General features: G+C 40.3%; 1 protein-coding gene across 2 annotated transcripts in view; it reads left to right on the forward strand.

Annotated features, from left to right (window-relative positions):
* Positions 1–3,298: 3,298 nt before the first annotated feature.
* lama4 (laminin, alpha 4) overlaps positions 3,299–14,390 on the forward strand; it is a 187,144-nt gene continuing 176,052 nt past the window's right edge. Inside the window, exons 1-2 of one of the 2 annotated variants that reach the window (XM_044377223.1) lie at positions 3,299–3,337; positions 8,549–8,653. The gene's annotated coding sequence lies outside the window, so the exon portion shown is untranslated. Of the gene's footprint in view, positions 3,338–8,548; positions 8,654–11,918; positions 11,997–14,390 lie in introns of those variants that run through there. The other variant, XM_044377224.1, reaches the window with a different exon arrangement.

Here is a 14,390-nt window from a genome sequence, read left to right on the forward strand (position 1 = left end):
TTTTAGAGCCCCCTTACCTTCACCCCTTCTCTTGTCTGAATCAGAAGAGAGGAAGGTGCAGGTGCAGAATCTGTGGTGGAGAACAGACTGTAAGGTGCAGTGCAATCATTTCTGACCTTTTTTCTAGTTTAAAAGAAAATGTAACAATATACCATTTCATCGCACTACCTCACTACTTAGTGGAAAAAGTAGCTTTCAACTAGAAACATTATATGCTTTTGAAAATAGCCACACTACCCAAGAGCTACTGGGAAATATAGTTAAACCAGTAACTTCCCTACATGTGGCCACAAATTATTTTTTGTTTTTGATTAATCTCATTCAATTTGAATACTTTAAGGTGTGTTCTGATTGAACATACATAAATTATATGATGAAAAATGAAAAAGAAGGGTCTGATGGAAAAACACAAAGAACTGGGGTTGTGAGGGCAAATGTTGATAGCTAGCGAACAGCAACAGAAATCACTTGGATAGTTAGCATAATGAGTGTTTGTAGCGACTGCACAAACAGTCCTGTGGTCAAATAAAGTGTATCCTAAAATAACAGTCAGGTGTCCATATGAACAGTGAAAGAGGTTTACCTCGCTGTAATCATTCCTCCTGTTCATACTGGATATTAAAAGATTCTCTTCAAATGTGTTTTCAATGTAAGCGATGGAGGCCAAAATCCACAGTGTGTCCAGACAGTCATTTTGTGCAAAAATGCATTTAAAAGTTAATGTGAAGCTTATATGAGGCTTCAGTCTGAGTTAGTCATGTCAAGTGGATATCTGCCACATTTACAGTCTTTTTAGCATCAAATTCCCTTTGTGTTTCCTCAGACAGTGTTTCCCTGTTGAGCTGCGGTGGAAGTATAGTAACAAAAAGAGGGACTTTGACACTATAAAGACTGTAACATTGAAAGATATCTACTTGATTTGACTCATTTGGACGCTGAAGCTTCATATTAGCTTCAGATGAACTTTTAAATACATTTTTGTACAGAAGGAGGACTGTGGAGTTTTTCCTCCATCACTTACATAGTAAGTGCATTATGAAGATATCCTCTAATGGTCAGTATGAACAAGAGGAATGATTATGGCAAGAAAAACAGGTTTCAATGTTCATTTGGGCTCCTGACTGATGTTTTAAGACAGACTTGAGAAATTGTGAACCTGTCCTTTAATTATTGCAATTTCAAGACACAACATAACAGTGTACAATAACATACAGTTGCCTGCACAGGGACGTTCTCGACTGATTGTGCCAGTTTACTGCCATCAAACTAGAGACTAAAGAGTTAAATAAAACACAGTCAGAGGAGGGAAGCAGAGACTGAGATTCTTTGGTGAAAAGTCAAAAAACAACAACATAATGAAAATCCACTTTACTATGAATTGTTATTGTTACCTGTTTAAAGAATGTGAAGGTGAAGTGATAGCATCCTAAAATATGGTATAGTACTCTATTATTTTCTAAATAACTGAAATCCCTTAATATGTACTTGAAAATGGGAAATTATTTCACCCCACTGACTAGATTCGTGGGTAATTTATGCAATCAGAAAAATAAGATTTCACTAAATTCCAGATGAGTAACTCTCAGGCTGACATCTTCACTGCCTTCAATGAACTTTTGCCCGACAGACGTGCATCAGTGAGAGTACATTTTCACAGGCAGCAAAGGCAGAATGGGGGTGAAAGAGAGAAACACTGTAGATCACATTCAACAGGAGCAAAGAGAGGTGCTGAACTTCACTGTACAAAAGTGAGAAAAAATGCCAAAATTCCTTCCATCCCTCAGGTCATTTTTGGGGTTTTGGTCCAATGAAACTTCTCCTGGCTGATGGATTCATTTTGCATTTCACTGTCCTCCTGGCCAGATTTCCCCATGTCGGCTCCAGTTACAAGCACAAGTTTTGGTTTGGAAGCTGGAAAGGTTGTCAGTCATCACGTTATAAGTTACAGAGTAATGAAGTGCACACATTCTCTTTACTCTAAGTGAATTCACAAGTTGGATAACTCAACAATAAAGGCAGTGAAGGGATGTTTTCAGTGAATTAAAGGCTTTATTCAAAGGCAAGCATAACATTTACTGCTATTATGTATATACTGTATCTGTTATCACACATCTAACAAAGGTTGAATGGACTAAAAAGAGATGAATTTTCAACAGCAGGGAACTGTTGCTGTGGTTACAGTAAATCCAACATGCCTTTGTACTTCTCTCCTTCAGTCTCTTGCCAATTCTAATCTGCAAATATGTGATGGTTGTCATTTGTATTTGTGTACATCAATATTTGCTTCTCATGAGCCAAACTTACCCCCAGTATAAGACTGTGTGTGACATAGTTACATTGTATTTGAGGATGTCATTACATTTTATCATGTTTTTCAATAGAAGATGTTTGGAACAGCTCTTGATCTCACTCAAATTTGGATGTGCTTAGTCTAGTTTAGCATAAAGACTGGAGGCAACAGCTAGCCTGAAAAAGTACACCAAACAAAACCTCTAAAGCTGTCTTATGTACCAGACATCTGTTTGTTCAACCTGTATGTGAAACGAATTTGTAGTTTTCGACTGAGCTTTGTGTGGTAACTATTATTTGACAAAGAAAAGTTTATTCTGCCCAGCAGCATCTGCAGCTGTAGAACCGGTTGCCAGGTACAGCCAGTGAGTACTACGGATGCATGATATATTTGCCGATATCTGATATGCCGATATTTCCAACTCACTGCCGATGCTGATATATGCACATATTTTTTCCAGATGGCTGAAGAGACTATTATGCATGCAAGCATAGATTGTACCAAGTATGATCAAGAAAGACAATATATGAAGGAAGAATTTAGGAAGCCTTAAAACTTTAATGAAAACTCTACTGCTCCACCTAAGTGGGTGGAGCAGTAGAGTTTTCATTGAGTTCATTAGACAGACAGGATTAATGTGTAGGATTTAATCTCTGGTCCACACTCTAGAGCAGAGGGTGGCGGTAATGCACCAAATACACTGGTTGCCAACTGCCGTTATAAACCAAAAAGATTTTTTTTTTTCCCCCCAAACAGAGTGGTACATCCTGTCAGCCGAAGTGTTTCCTATCCGTGTAGCCGAATTTAGCAGCTCCTCGACAGACTGTTTCTCCCTGACAGTCCCGGTGCTTCCTCCGCAGGCTCCACTTCACTCAAGTTGCCTGTCAGACCCGCTGCTTCTTTCCACTTTAACTTGATTAACAAACTGGGGCTCGGTGCTCTGGTTGGATCCACATGGAGAGCCGGGGCTAACTTTAGCCGAGAGGCTAGCGGAGCGTTAGCCGCAGCCTGGCCGGAGGGAAGCACAGCCAGCTAGCCTTTGCCCTAGTGAGTACAGATTTTGGTTCTGGTGTCTGCGCAGGTACGATGGTGTCGACTTTTGTTCACACATAAATTGTACCAACATGTCACTCCTCCTAAAACAACAGTTTGTTGTTTTTAGTCTTGCTAGCGGCATAGCTGTAGGGATCGCAGTGTCAGTTTGTAGGTTGGTCAGTTAGCCAATCGATAAGTCAGTCCATAAACATTTGCTGAATGGTTTGGCATGAAACTCCGGGATTAATTCTTATGACTTTGGTAACCCCCTGACTTCTCCTAGCACCATGAGGTTGACAATTTTGAGGTTTTAGTAACATGTCCTGACAAATTTGGTGAACCCTAAACTTTTCCGCCGGCCCAATCAAAATTCTAATTTGTCTCAATACTTTGATTTATGACCAAATACTTGCAAAACTAATTACATTCCCATCAGCCTCAGCTGTTTTAGTGCTAATCCCTTAAGTGCTAATTTTAGTACTAATTAGCAGACTTTATCACACTAACAGAGAAACTAAGATGGTGAACGTGGTAAACATAGCATTTAAACATCCACGTCATAGCATTGTCATTGTGAGCATGTTAGCATGCTAGGGTTAGCATTTACAGTACAGCCTCACAGAGCCACTAGCATGGCTATAGACTCTTAAGTCCTGTTACATTTCTGTTTGTCTACCGACAAAACAAACAAGATACAATGTGTTGTCAAGTTCATTTTGGTGGTGGATTTAAGGTGGATTTTTTCTCAAAATGTTGAGCTATTCGTTAAGTACACAAACTTGCACAAACTTTGGAGAGAGCAAGGCTAGCTTCCTTTCGTCTTTATGCTAATATAGGCTAACCATGACCTCTGCTTCATACAGACATGAGACTATCAATACACTCGCTCTCAGAAAGAAAGTAGATGCACCACTTGATTTGACAAATATATATATATATATACACACATATATTTGTTTTTTTTAAATACAATGTGTATGTTTTTATTCCATGTGTACTGTGAGAGCCATGTCCAAGACAGATTTACATTGCCTTCCCAAAGGAGGGACTTCATATACTTTCATGAGGCTGATGTGTGCACTGAATTTCATAACCATTTTCATGTGTGTTTCATATATGTGTTTATGCTACGTCTTCTGCCAACCCAAGTCGCTTACAGTCTCGTGTTTATGTATGACAAGTTTGTCTCAGCGGGGGAATTTTCACTGCGGCCATGTAAAACTGTTATCAACTATTAAGCAGCTGCCCTTAAGCTACAGAGAACAAATATTATGAGGAAAAGAAACCTGGCACTTACACTCAAATTTTATGATTTTTATGCAGAAACATATTTCATACATAGAAGGTATCTTGTATCCTGTGTAGTAGTATAAACCTAATATCGGCTGACTGGTCTGCCAGAGGGCTTGTGTGTTTTCTCTTTAAACTATGACAGCTTCTGCCATTCAGTTGTCTGATGGGTCCATATGAGGCAGTCTGTCTACAAACAGTGATCCATCAATCTGGAGCTTTATATGGCTTCTTGCAGTGCAGCAGTACAAAATTAAGACAGGATACCTGCTGATAACGACCCTAGGTGCAAAATGGGAATTGGCAATTCTAATAAGAATGAATGGCATCTTGAGGCTCGTTGAGGGTATAGTTGTCCCGCTGTTGATGTAAGATGGTTGAAATGGACCTTGATAAATAATGGACTTGTTTTCCAATCCCCTGCTGTGAGGCCTTACAACATTTCATGTGTTTCTCTGTGTTGTTGCCTGGCTACAGCCTCCCTCAGAATATGGCATATTTTTATCAAGGTTGCTGTGTATTCTGTGTTGTTTTCTTGGTTGCTGTGTGCTCTGGTGTTTTATGCTTTGGACATTATTTGTTGGAAGATGCCCATCCAATTCTTGATAGCATGTGGCAAATACGGCAACACATTGTCTCATCTTATTTGTCCTGCAGCAGGGTTTTTGTTCCAAAATGGGTTTTGCCTTTCACTGTTAGTGGAATCCCTCCTGAACAATTACACACCTGCAGTCCTGATAAGCGACATAGCCATTAGTGCGGGCAGTGCTGTCATCAGCGATAATGGTGGCCATTTCCTCAGACGTTCACAGTTGGACTTGACGATGAACCAAGCCCATTATAACGGTCATGTGTGACTCTGTGTGGACTCTGATGACGCATTCTGCCTTTGATTAATTCAGACATTTATTAATTAGCCATTTCACATAATTGATTCTTGGAAATTAATGGCTACCTTGAGCATCTCAGTGTGAAGCCGTAAGATGGGCCTCTTCAAATAAATCACAGGCCTTTAATTCAGTGCCACGTTAAATGGATAGGAGCTCTGTGAGGCATGACAGCCTAAAGACAACAGCCCCCCGAGGCTCAGCAGTGTGCAGACAGCGGGGCACAGGCTGCACTCCAACTGATTACCTGAACCACAGGCAGACAACATGCTCTCTTGCTTCCTTCTCTTTCCATCTCTCACTCTGCCCATGTTTTCCTTCAATCTCTCTTTATCTCCCTCTCAGAGCGGAGACCAGGCTGCACACTCTGGGAGAAGAAGCCACTTAGCTGATAATGATGCTTTGCTTCACCAGCCTGTGACACAAATAAGGCAAGTGGGCATGGAGAGGGAGCGTGCCCATCTGCCACGGCTTCATCATTCCTAATATGCCATGCGTATCCCTGAGAGACCAGCAGGGGTTTGTGGGAAGTGAGGAAGTGATTACCAGCAGTAAACAGGGTGCTGCCTAGCCCGCATCATACACTGTTGTAGCAGTGGAGATGCAATTAGAAATAAACAAAGGCGCCCTTTACACCTGGTACTAATACTGTGTGTGTGCCTCAAATGCAAATTAAAGTGGATTATGTTTATGTTTGGTGTTAACATCCATCTTGGTTGGCACATAGATATTTGTTCTCATTCTCATTGTCTTGCCAGTTCACACTAGTAATGTTTATGTCAGTAAATATCTTCTGGCCTCTAAACAGCAGACATATACACTTTCTTGAGACACAATGTTGTTACACTGTTGTAAATGTGGCATAATTGATTACTCAACCGTCTATCCAGAATGCAGGGTTTCACACAGAACTCTCTATTACTGACCACCTTAAAACACATCACACATTTGTCCCCCATAACAATAAGAACAGAATGTTGCAAGCAGCCTACTCAGTTTTATATTTTATCAGCTTCATTTCATTTGGTCAGTATCTGCCAAACAACAAAATTAAAATGTTGGCATCTCTGGTAAACGTGTACTGCAAGCTGGTGTCTGTACGTTCTGTAAAAGAAAGGTGCTAGCTGTATTGTTTTGATATTTAAGAAGATAGCCAGTGGATTTAGAGTCTTACCTAGCATTAGCTGACTGCGCACTTAATTTTCGAACCCGCTAACGTTAAAAAAAAGTGCTAACATCCATCCAATATCAAGGGTCTGTTTGACCATGTTATTGCGTTAGCAGCTGCTACCACTTTATATTCCATTATTACTTGTGAGAATAACTAGGAAGTCATTTTAAAGTTGTACTGATTTTTTTTTTTTTTCAATATGCAGGCAATGTAGCAATGTAATATGCAGGCAAGCTGTAAAAGCTAAGCTTGCAAGCTAGTTAGCAATAACAGCCCATTCACATATCCAACAGACACGGAGCAACGTTAGTATTCATTTGGATGTTTCTGATGACTGAAGAAAGCAAGTTGAATACACACTTTCAACTGACACTACAAGTGACTCCTTTCATATTAAACCTAGTAATTTGATCAAATGTTAATATAAGAACACTGGGTTGTGCAGCTTATAAGATCTAAATGTGAGCTTCAATAAATTGGTTTGGTTTCCTAGATACAAGTGAATTTTGAGGTTCTTTGAAGTTGACCTCCAAATATGATACTTACCAATACCATGAAATTTTCAATGACACATTTAAGCACTTAAAACATTTTAATACCAATTTTGCAGTATTCAATGAGTGTGCAGTACTGACAGTTTCCTCCTTGAGTAGAGCAGTGAACCCCTAGAAAAGTAGTAGCGGACACATTTGACACCTAAAGATTACCTGGCTCAAATGATAATACCACATGTAAAGATGGTTTGACTTGGCTGTAATATACAATCACAAGACCAGGTGAAAACCTAGTATATAGCTAGACCATGTATGGTCAATGTGTGAAATCATGGCCAGTTTGTTACAGGGATAGTCAGTGTTAGTGTCTATAATGTGAATTCCTGGATATTAAATGTTCATCTTCAATTTTTGTAGTGGTCCCAGTAATATATGCTGATAAAGTGTACTGAAGTAGCATCACATGACATGGTTAAGCTACATTTGAGTAGGAAAAAAGGGGTATAAATGCAGTTGTAAGAACTGCTGTCCTCCACTTCCATCATCTCACTCAAATTCATTTTTAAAGAGCAACGGCCAATGGGGAAACTCCAACAGTCAGCCAGCCGACCAATGGTGTAACTTCATCACTCACTCACTCACTCGCTCACAGATAATTGTGGTTATAGGGCTAGTCCATGGCCGGTCCAGCCAACAAGATGTCAGAAACTATTTCAGTGAATATTCCCAGGGTTCATAGATATGTAAGCAGAACAAAGGGTGAAGTTACTGAAAATGTAATCGGATCCTGACCACTGATTAACCGCCACCCGTCATTTTGAGAAGTAGCAGCTGAAAGAGAATTAAAATCTCATGTTTGTTTTTTTTACCTTTGGAACTTTACAACAGTGCAGTAGATTAAAACCTACTTGACATTTTCTGGAAACCACTGGAAGTGTGAACAGTCTCATATCCACTCAATGCAATGACCCCAATCTAACTCCCAATCCTTAACCTCTCCAGAGTGCCTGCCACCACATTCCAGATCTGTGTTTTTTCCATCCATACTGCCAGTCGCTCCCTAAATCTTGCAGGGCTAGGGTGCTGTGTGCCCTGAGGGGAGGGTGGGAGGGATAGGAAATGTGTATGTGTGTATGTGTGTGTGTGTGTATGTGCGTGTGAACACCTGGGGCTTCAGTCCCCGCAGGGTGAGGGTTTGTTTCCACCAGACTAATCCAGGACAGACTTAGGAAACTGTGTGCTTAACAGACATCTGGCTGCTCTGTCTGGAGCATTGTCCTCTCCAAATTTGAGCTTAGATTTAATGCTCCTCTCTTTGTGAAGATATATACTGTAAAAAAAGCAAGATTGTACAGTAAATGCATGTTCTTAACCTTGACAGGTTGGATCTCGGCAAGTGAGATAAAGAGAGAGAAGAACCGGAGGAGCTGAAGCTGAAGGAGAGTACAGACAGACAGACAGCCAAAGCGACAGTGTTGCTGTGCAAGTAAAGATTTTCCTCTATCATGGGTGGTAGTGGCTATTAACTGGTGCAGTGATGTGTTGCAAGTTGTCTCCGGTCCTTTCAGTAATTGGGTGTATATAAACTAACCATTTCCCTATTAGCCACACTTGGAAGGGCATGGTTTTATGTCCACACAAGTTGAGTATGTTTATTAGCCTTTAAACACACAAAAGGATGTGTCATAAAATATTGTTTCAGGCCCAGGCTCTTGTTTGTTTGGTATATATCCAAGACATTGCAGAGGATAATTGAATCCTAAAATATTATAAACGGATAAAACTTTGAAGAGAGAAAGAAACATATGAGACAAATTAATTTGAGTGGCCTCACACCCTCAGAGAAGAATCCCTCTGTGGAGGATTCGTGTATCATTATTTTTCTGATGTCATGCTGCTTTGCACCACATATCATCAGAAAGATCATGTCTTATCTGACTGAGTACAGGCACAGGTCATCTCTCACCTGCCCAAACTGTAACGCCCTTCTGGCAGTGCTGTCAGCATTCACAATAAAACCTTTGCAAATGGTCCAAATGACACAGCACATCTAGTTTAAACCAGTCAAAAACAGTTCATGTTACTCAACTTATGGTCTGTAAATGAGCAATAAGTAGTCCTAGAAAACATAACTGGTAGATAAACGGTCCGCAACCAAACGTTAACTGCATCAATTCATTTGAAAGCATCTTACAGTCTCCGGTCTGTATGAGAATAACAAAATATGTGGGAGGAGGGGCGCTCCACTGTGTTATTAACATTATGTCTCCAGCAGAGGAGAGCAGCCTCTCTGATGCATCGTTGGCTCTGGGGAAAGTGATTGTTGTCCAAGATGCTGAGCAGGTTCAGGGTTTTTGAGGTGAAACAGACTGAGCACTGAGTTGTTTTCTTCTTATTTTCTATTCTCTCTTCTTTTTCTCCCCTCAGAGTTGGTTTAAGTTGTTCAATGCTGCAGTGTGTGTTGGTCAGCCGGTCTGGTTGGTTACTGCTGATTACAGCTCCACTCCGCTAACTTTAGTCTCTGAGTAATAACATTGTCTTGCAATGGTAATTATTTACTCATTAAATCAAAAAATGCTTGCAACGGCTGCATTTTTTGAAGATGAATTACAAGATAGCCGAAGATAACTCTAGTGTGTGTGCACTGTAGACAGTCTGGAGGCTGTGCTGCCCTCGCACTTGAGTTCCACTTTTTTTTGTTGTCAATATGACATGCCTGGGCATCGATAAGAGGAACTGATACGTCTGGAGGCATATGATTCTGACTGGACCATTTGGAACTCTCTCTCTCTCTCAAAGGCTTCTCCTTGTTGTACTGTGGTTTTTTCATTTGTCGCTTCTGCAAAGTTCTGCAAAAAAATTGACTCTAAACAGATGCAGTCCAGCAGTCTTCTTCATGTCTGGTTTTGATTTGAATGTTCCATTCCAATGAGGCAATGATGCTCTGGGATTGTACTGTACATTCCTTCTCAGGTGATCTTGTTGTTATGTCAGTCATAGCAAGTTTTGCCACATTGTAAGTAATTTTAAATGGCTACCCATACCTACAGCTTATGTTGTGCACCAAAAACAATTACACCTATTGTGTGTCATGTAATCTTGCACATCACAAGATACGATGGTGTCTAATTTCACAGCAGTGACTCTCCAGAGAAGCAGCAATTTTATCACATTCGCTTTTTGGATCGGCACATCCCTGCCACTGTACCCTAACTACAGTGTGTTGCATTTAAAGAGGAATCCACACTAGATTTTGGTAGGAGTACAGCTGCTTTGCCCTCTATGGGCTGAAAGTTATCAAAGTCTCTTGAACCTCTGACCTCACCCAACATCACAGCTGGATGTGGTCGAGTGTGGTCTGTTTGTATTGCGATCACACCCAGCTGTGATGTAGTGTTGTACTTAAGTGCCACACTTCTGTACAGGTTGCAAAAAAAGCATGTTGTTGTCACTAGTTGGCAGTGCAAGCAAAATGATTAGACTGTGTGCAGTCACTCTTAAAAGAAATAGCTCAATATTTTGGGAAATATACTCATTTGCTTCCTCACTTTCATGTCTGTACACTAGGTATGAAGCTACCGCTGGTAGCAGGCTACCTTAGCTTAGCATAAAGACTGAATACAGGAAACACATAGCTTGGCTCTATCCAAAGGTAACAAAATCTGGCTACTAGCACATCTAAAGCTCACAAATTAACATGTTATCTCTTGTTTGATTTTTTTGTTTGTTTGTTCTGTACATTTAAAAAAATTAATTAAATCGGTAAGCAAAGTTAGCCACCTGTTGGCTGTAGCTTCATATTTAACCATACAGACATGAGAGTCAGTTGAGGATGTTGTTTGGTCTGCTGGCCAAATATTAATGAAATTTGGTGCGGATATTCATGGTCCCCAAGATGATGATGATGATGATGATGATTCCTAAAGTTATAAAACCCCCTTACCTTTCTTAGTGCCACAATCAGTTCACAATTTCCCTTCACCCATGATAATAAGGACTGGTTATCTTGACATTACCTATGGATATTCATTTCATGGTCTCCAGAGGATAGATCCTATTTCACCTGCCCATTGTCTAGGACAATTATTAGGCCATTCCCCAATGCAACACTATAGTTTCACTCATACACAAGAAATGTCAACATTTTATGGTCAGACTGACATCAAACCTGCTGAGCACATTCATACTCCTCTTAGGATAAACTCTTTCCATTTTTGACCCTCCATGAACGTTTTTCTAGTGATACCTACAGGACAATATTTGCATTTTTTGCCAGACTGGAAAGGCTCCAAAAATGGCAAACTTGTTTGTATGTTGCATGTTATGTCCATTAGTCTGTTCATATCTGTATTATGTTTGCCCTGCAACAAGAGATCATAATCAGGGTGATCATTGTAATGTAGATGTAATTATTTTCTTTTCTTAATATTTTATTTATTTTTATTTTTTTTAATCTCTACAACCTCTGTTAAGAAAGGTACTTACAGCTAAGTGGACATTCAGAGTCACATACAGTCAAATACATAGAGAGTGATTAATGATTGAGTCATGAACTGGTTTGTAAAAGATAAATAGCCTCACCAAGCCTGCTACCCAAGGGTAGGGGGGGACCAGGGAGTGACAGACATGATATATACATGGACGTGAACAAAAACAGTTTGGCAGAGAGGGTTTTATTTTTCAGCAGCAGGACATGTTAACTGTGTTAGAACAGGGGCGTGCCTTTTTCACTTTCTCTCTGTGGCTCGCAGGGGAAATAAGAGATACACAGCAGACAGGGCAAGAGAAACCCAATCCCCCCAGCTGAACGGCTCCTCCCTGCTGAGCAGGTACACCCTTTGTCTCATTTAAACACAAACACCAAGCACTCTCATTCTGTTAGCCACATATAAAAATCTTACACTAGACAGATTTCTATCATCTCACATTATATATCACCATATTACTCAACCTAGTATAGTATGAGCTTGTAAAAATAAAACGTGTCAGCCTGTTAACGATGCTGCTGTCACCGGAGACAAGAACATGCAAGTCAAATACAGTGACAGGTGTCGTACAGAGACATGCTTTGTCTGCCACATGTACAATACATCCTACTGTATGTTGTCTCGGGAAAATGGAAGCCTTCATTATGGGATGAGGAGCTTCACTGTGACCTCTGTCTAAAGCCTTCTGCACTGCATGAATTCATTTATCCCTGTGGAATGTGCAGAAAAATCCTCATGCACTGTATTTCCTCCCACTGTACTTCACATACAGTACTCATGCTCATATTTTACATACAGTAGGCTTGCAGGAGTAGGGCTCGATTGTTCTGACATGTTTCAGATGCCGATGTGAAATCTGAAATCAGATGTTAAATGTTGGCTTTTTTTTGCTTATTGATGCACATTTTGCCAAGTGGTTGAGTCAATTAGTAAGACAAGTACTACGTTTATACTAAAAAATGCTCAGAGGCTATGAAGAAATCATAGATCCCAGTGGGAGAATCCAAACTTTCCACTACATTTCGCTTCTTCTTGATCGTGTCTTTCAGCTGCTATTAATCACGTGTTCTTGTGACAATAGTTTTCTTGCTTTTTCTGTTGATGAATTTTAAGTTGAACCCTTTGCACCCAAGTCATAACTCAGTTAAGTCTGAACACACACATGATACAGTCTTGTTAGATTAAGCATGACTTACACTTTTTGGCGCTATAAATATCTGATGTCCAAATCATGGATGAATGTCCGTACATCCGCTTTGAATTTCAAAGACATTCCTTTTAACTGCAGCTCTTGCCTTCTAATTATCATGTTTTCTGTTATAGGAGTTTTCTTCAGTGTCACAGTAATCCAGTGATGTCTGTACATCCATGTTCAAGTTTCAAACAGCAATTGCTAGTAGTTCACTCAGCTCAGGACTTCATGGTGACAGTCTGCCAGCATGTAAACAAATATTAGCTAAATATGTTGCCCATTGCTAACTCACAATGACTCCTTTGCACGTTACCTTCTGCCTTTACCCCCAAAGCATTATGGGAACTGTAATTCCAGAATTAGAACTAGATTGTCCCCGATAAAGGGCACATTATACAACACGTAGTTCCAACCAAGCAATCTGATTGGTCAACTAGACATTTAGAACATGCTCAAATCAGCATGACAGCACACCTAGCTGTGCTCAAATGAAAAAAGCCTCATCACTAAAAATATTACTCCGCCATTTGTTAGAACGACAGACCGTGACGTCAGGCTAAGAACAACAGTCACTTCTGGTTAGACGACTGGTGGTTGATTTGAGTTGCGGAGATATGTGAACTTTGCAAACTTGTTTTTTTTCTGTTGTCATTTTCAGCCGTAACTGTAACGTTTGAAGTAATACAGTTAAACATGGTGGTCCGACCTATCTGACATTTCTGCTGGCTTTATTCTATGTACCGTGTTGCTTTGCTAGCATCTTTGGTTTTTTTTGTTTTGTGGGGGGGGTTGCAGTGAAAGCCCGGGGCAGAGTTTTGAGTTGTCTTTTATGTTTTTGAAACTGGATTGAACTGAACTGATGAGGGGTTGTGGGGAAAACAAAACAGACCCTTTGCCGAGTGGATTGAACTCTGAGACAGTGGGGCGAGTTACACACGTGCACCCTCACACACACTGAAAAACTGAACCTTTCTCCACTATTTATGGTTACCTGGCACCCCCATATCCAGCAAAACTTAGCCATTTTCCCTTCAGTTGAGAGTATATCTCAGCCTCCACTCCGGCATCCTCCATCAGCTGTGCCGGTGAGTCCATGACACGGCGCTACTAGCTTAAAAATGTCTGTGAAGTTTGCGGACGTAGTAGCTAAATCTATCCATGGAAAAATAATTTTTTTCAGCGGTTAACGAGATTGAGCTAGCAAAGCAGTTTTGTGTTTATATGTGAGGTATTTATTCAGTTTGGGAAATGCCGCGATCTCCAGAAAGCATTAACTCAAGTTGGCTAGCTTACTCAAGAGGGACTAGAAATCGTCTCTGTTGCTAGGTCATTACTAAGGGTTGGCCTACTTGCTGGAGTAGTAAACTAAGTTTCATTACATAGTAGTCTACTGATGTGAGTGATTGTTTTCCAGGTATTAGTCATACCCCATGTATTTCCATGGAAACGGAGATGACGCAAGCAAGAAGTTTTTTATTTTTTAAAGGGAACTGCCTCACAACATAAATACATTTTGTTAATATCTTTTATTTTCTTGGTAAATG

Source organism: Thunnus albacares, chromosome 16 (genome assembly GCF_914725855.1).
Source record: "Thunnus albacares chromosome 16, fThuAlb1.1, whole genome shotgun sequence".
Taxonomy (NCBI): Eukaryota; Metazoa; Chordata; class Actinopteri; order Scombriformes; family Scombridae; genus Thunnus; species Thunnus albacares.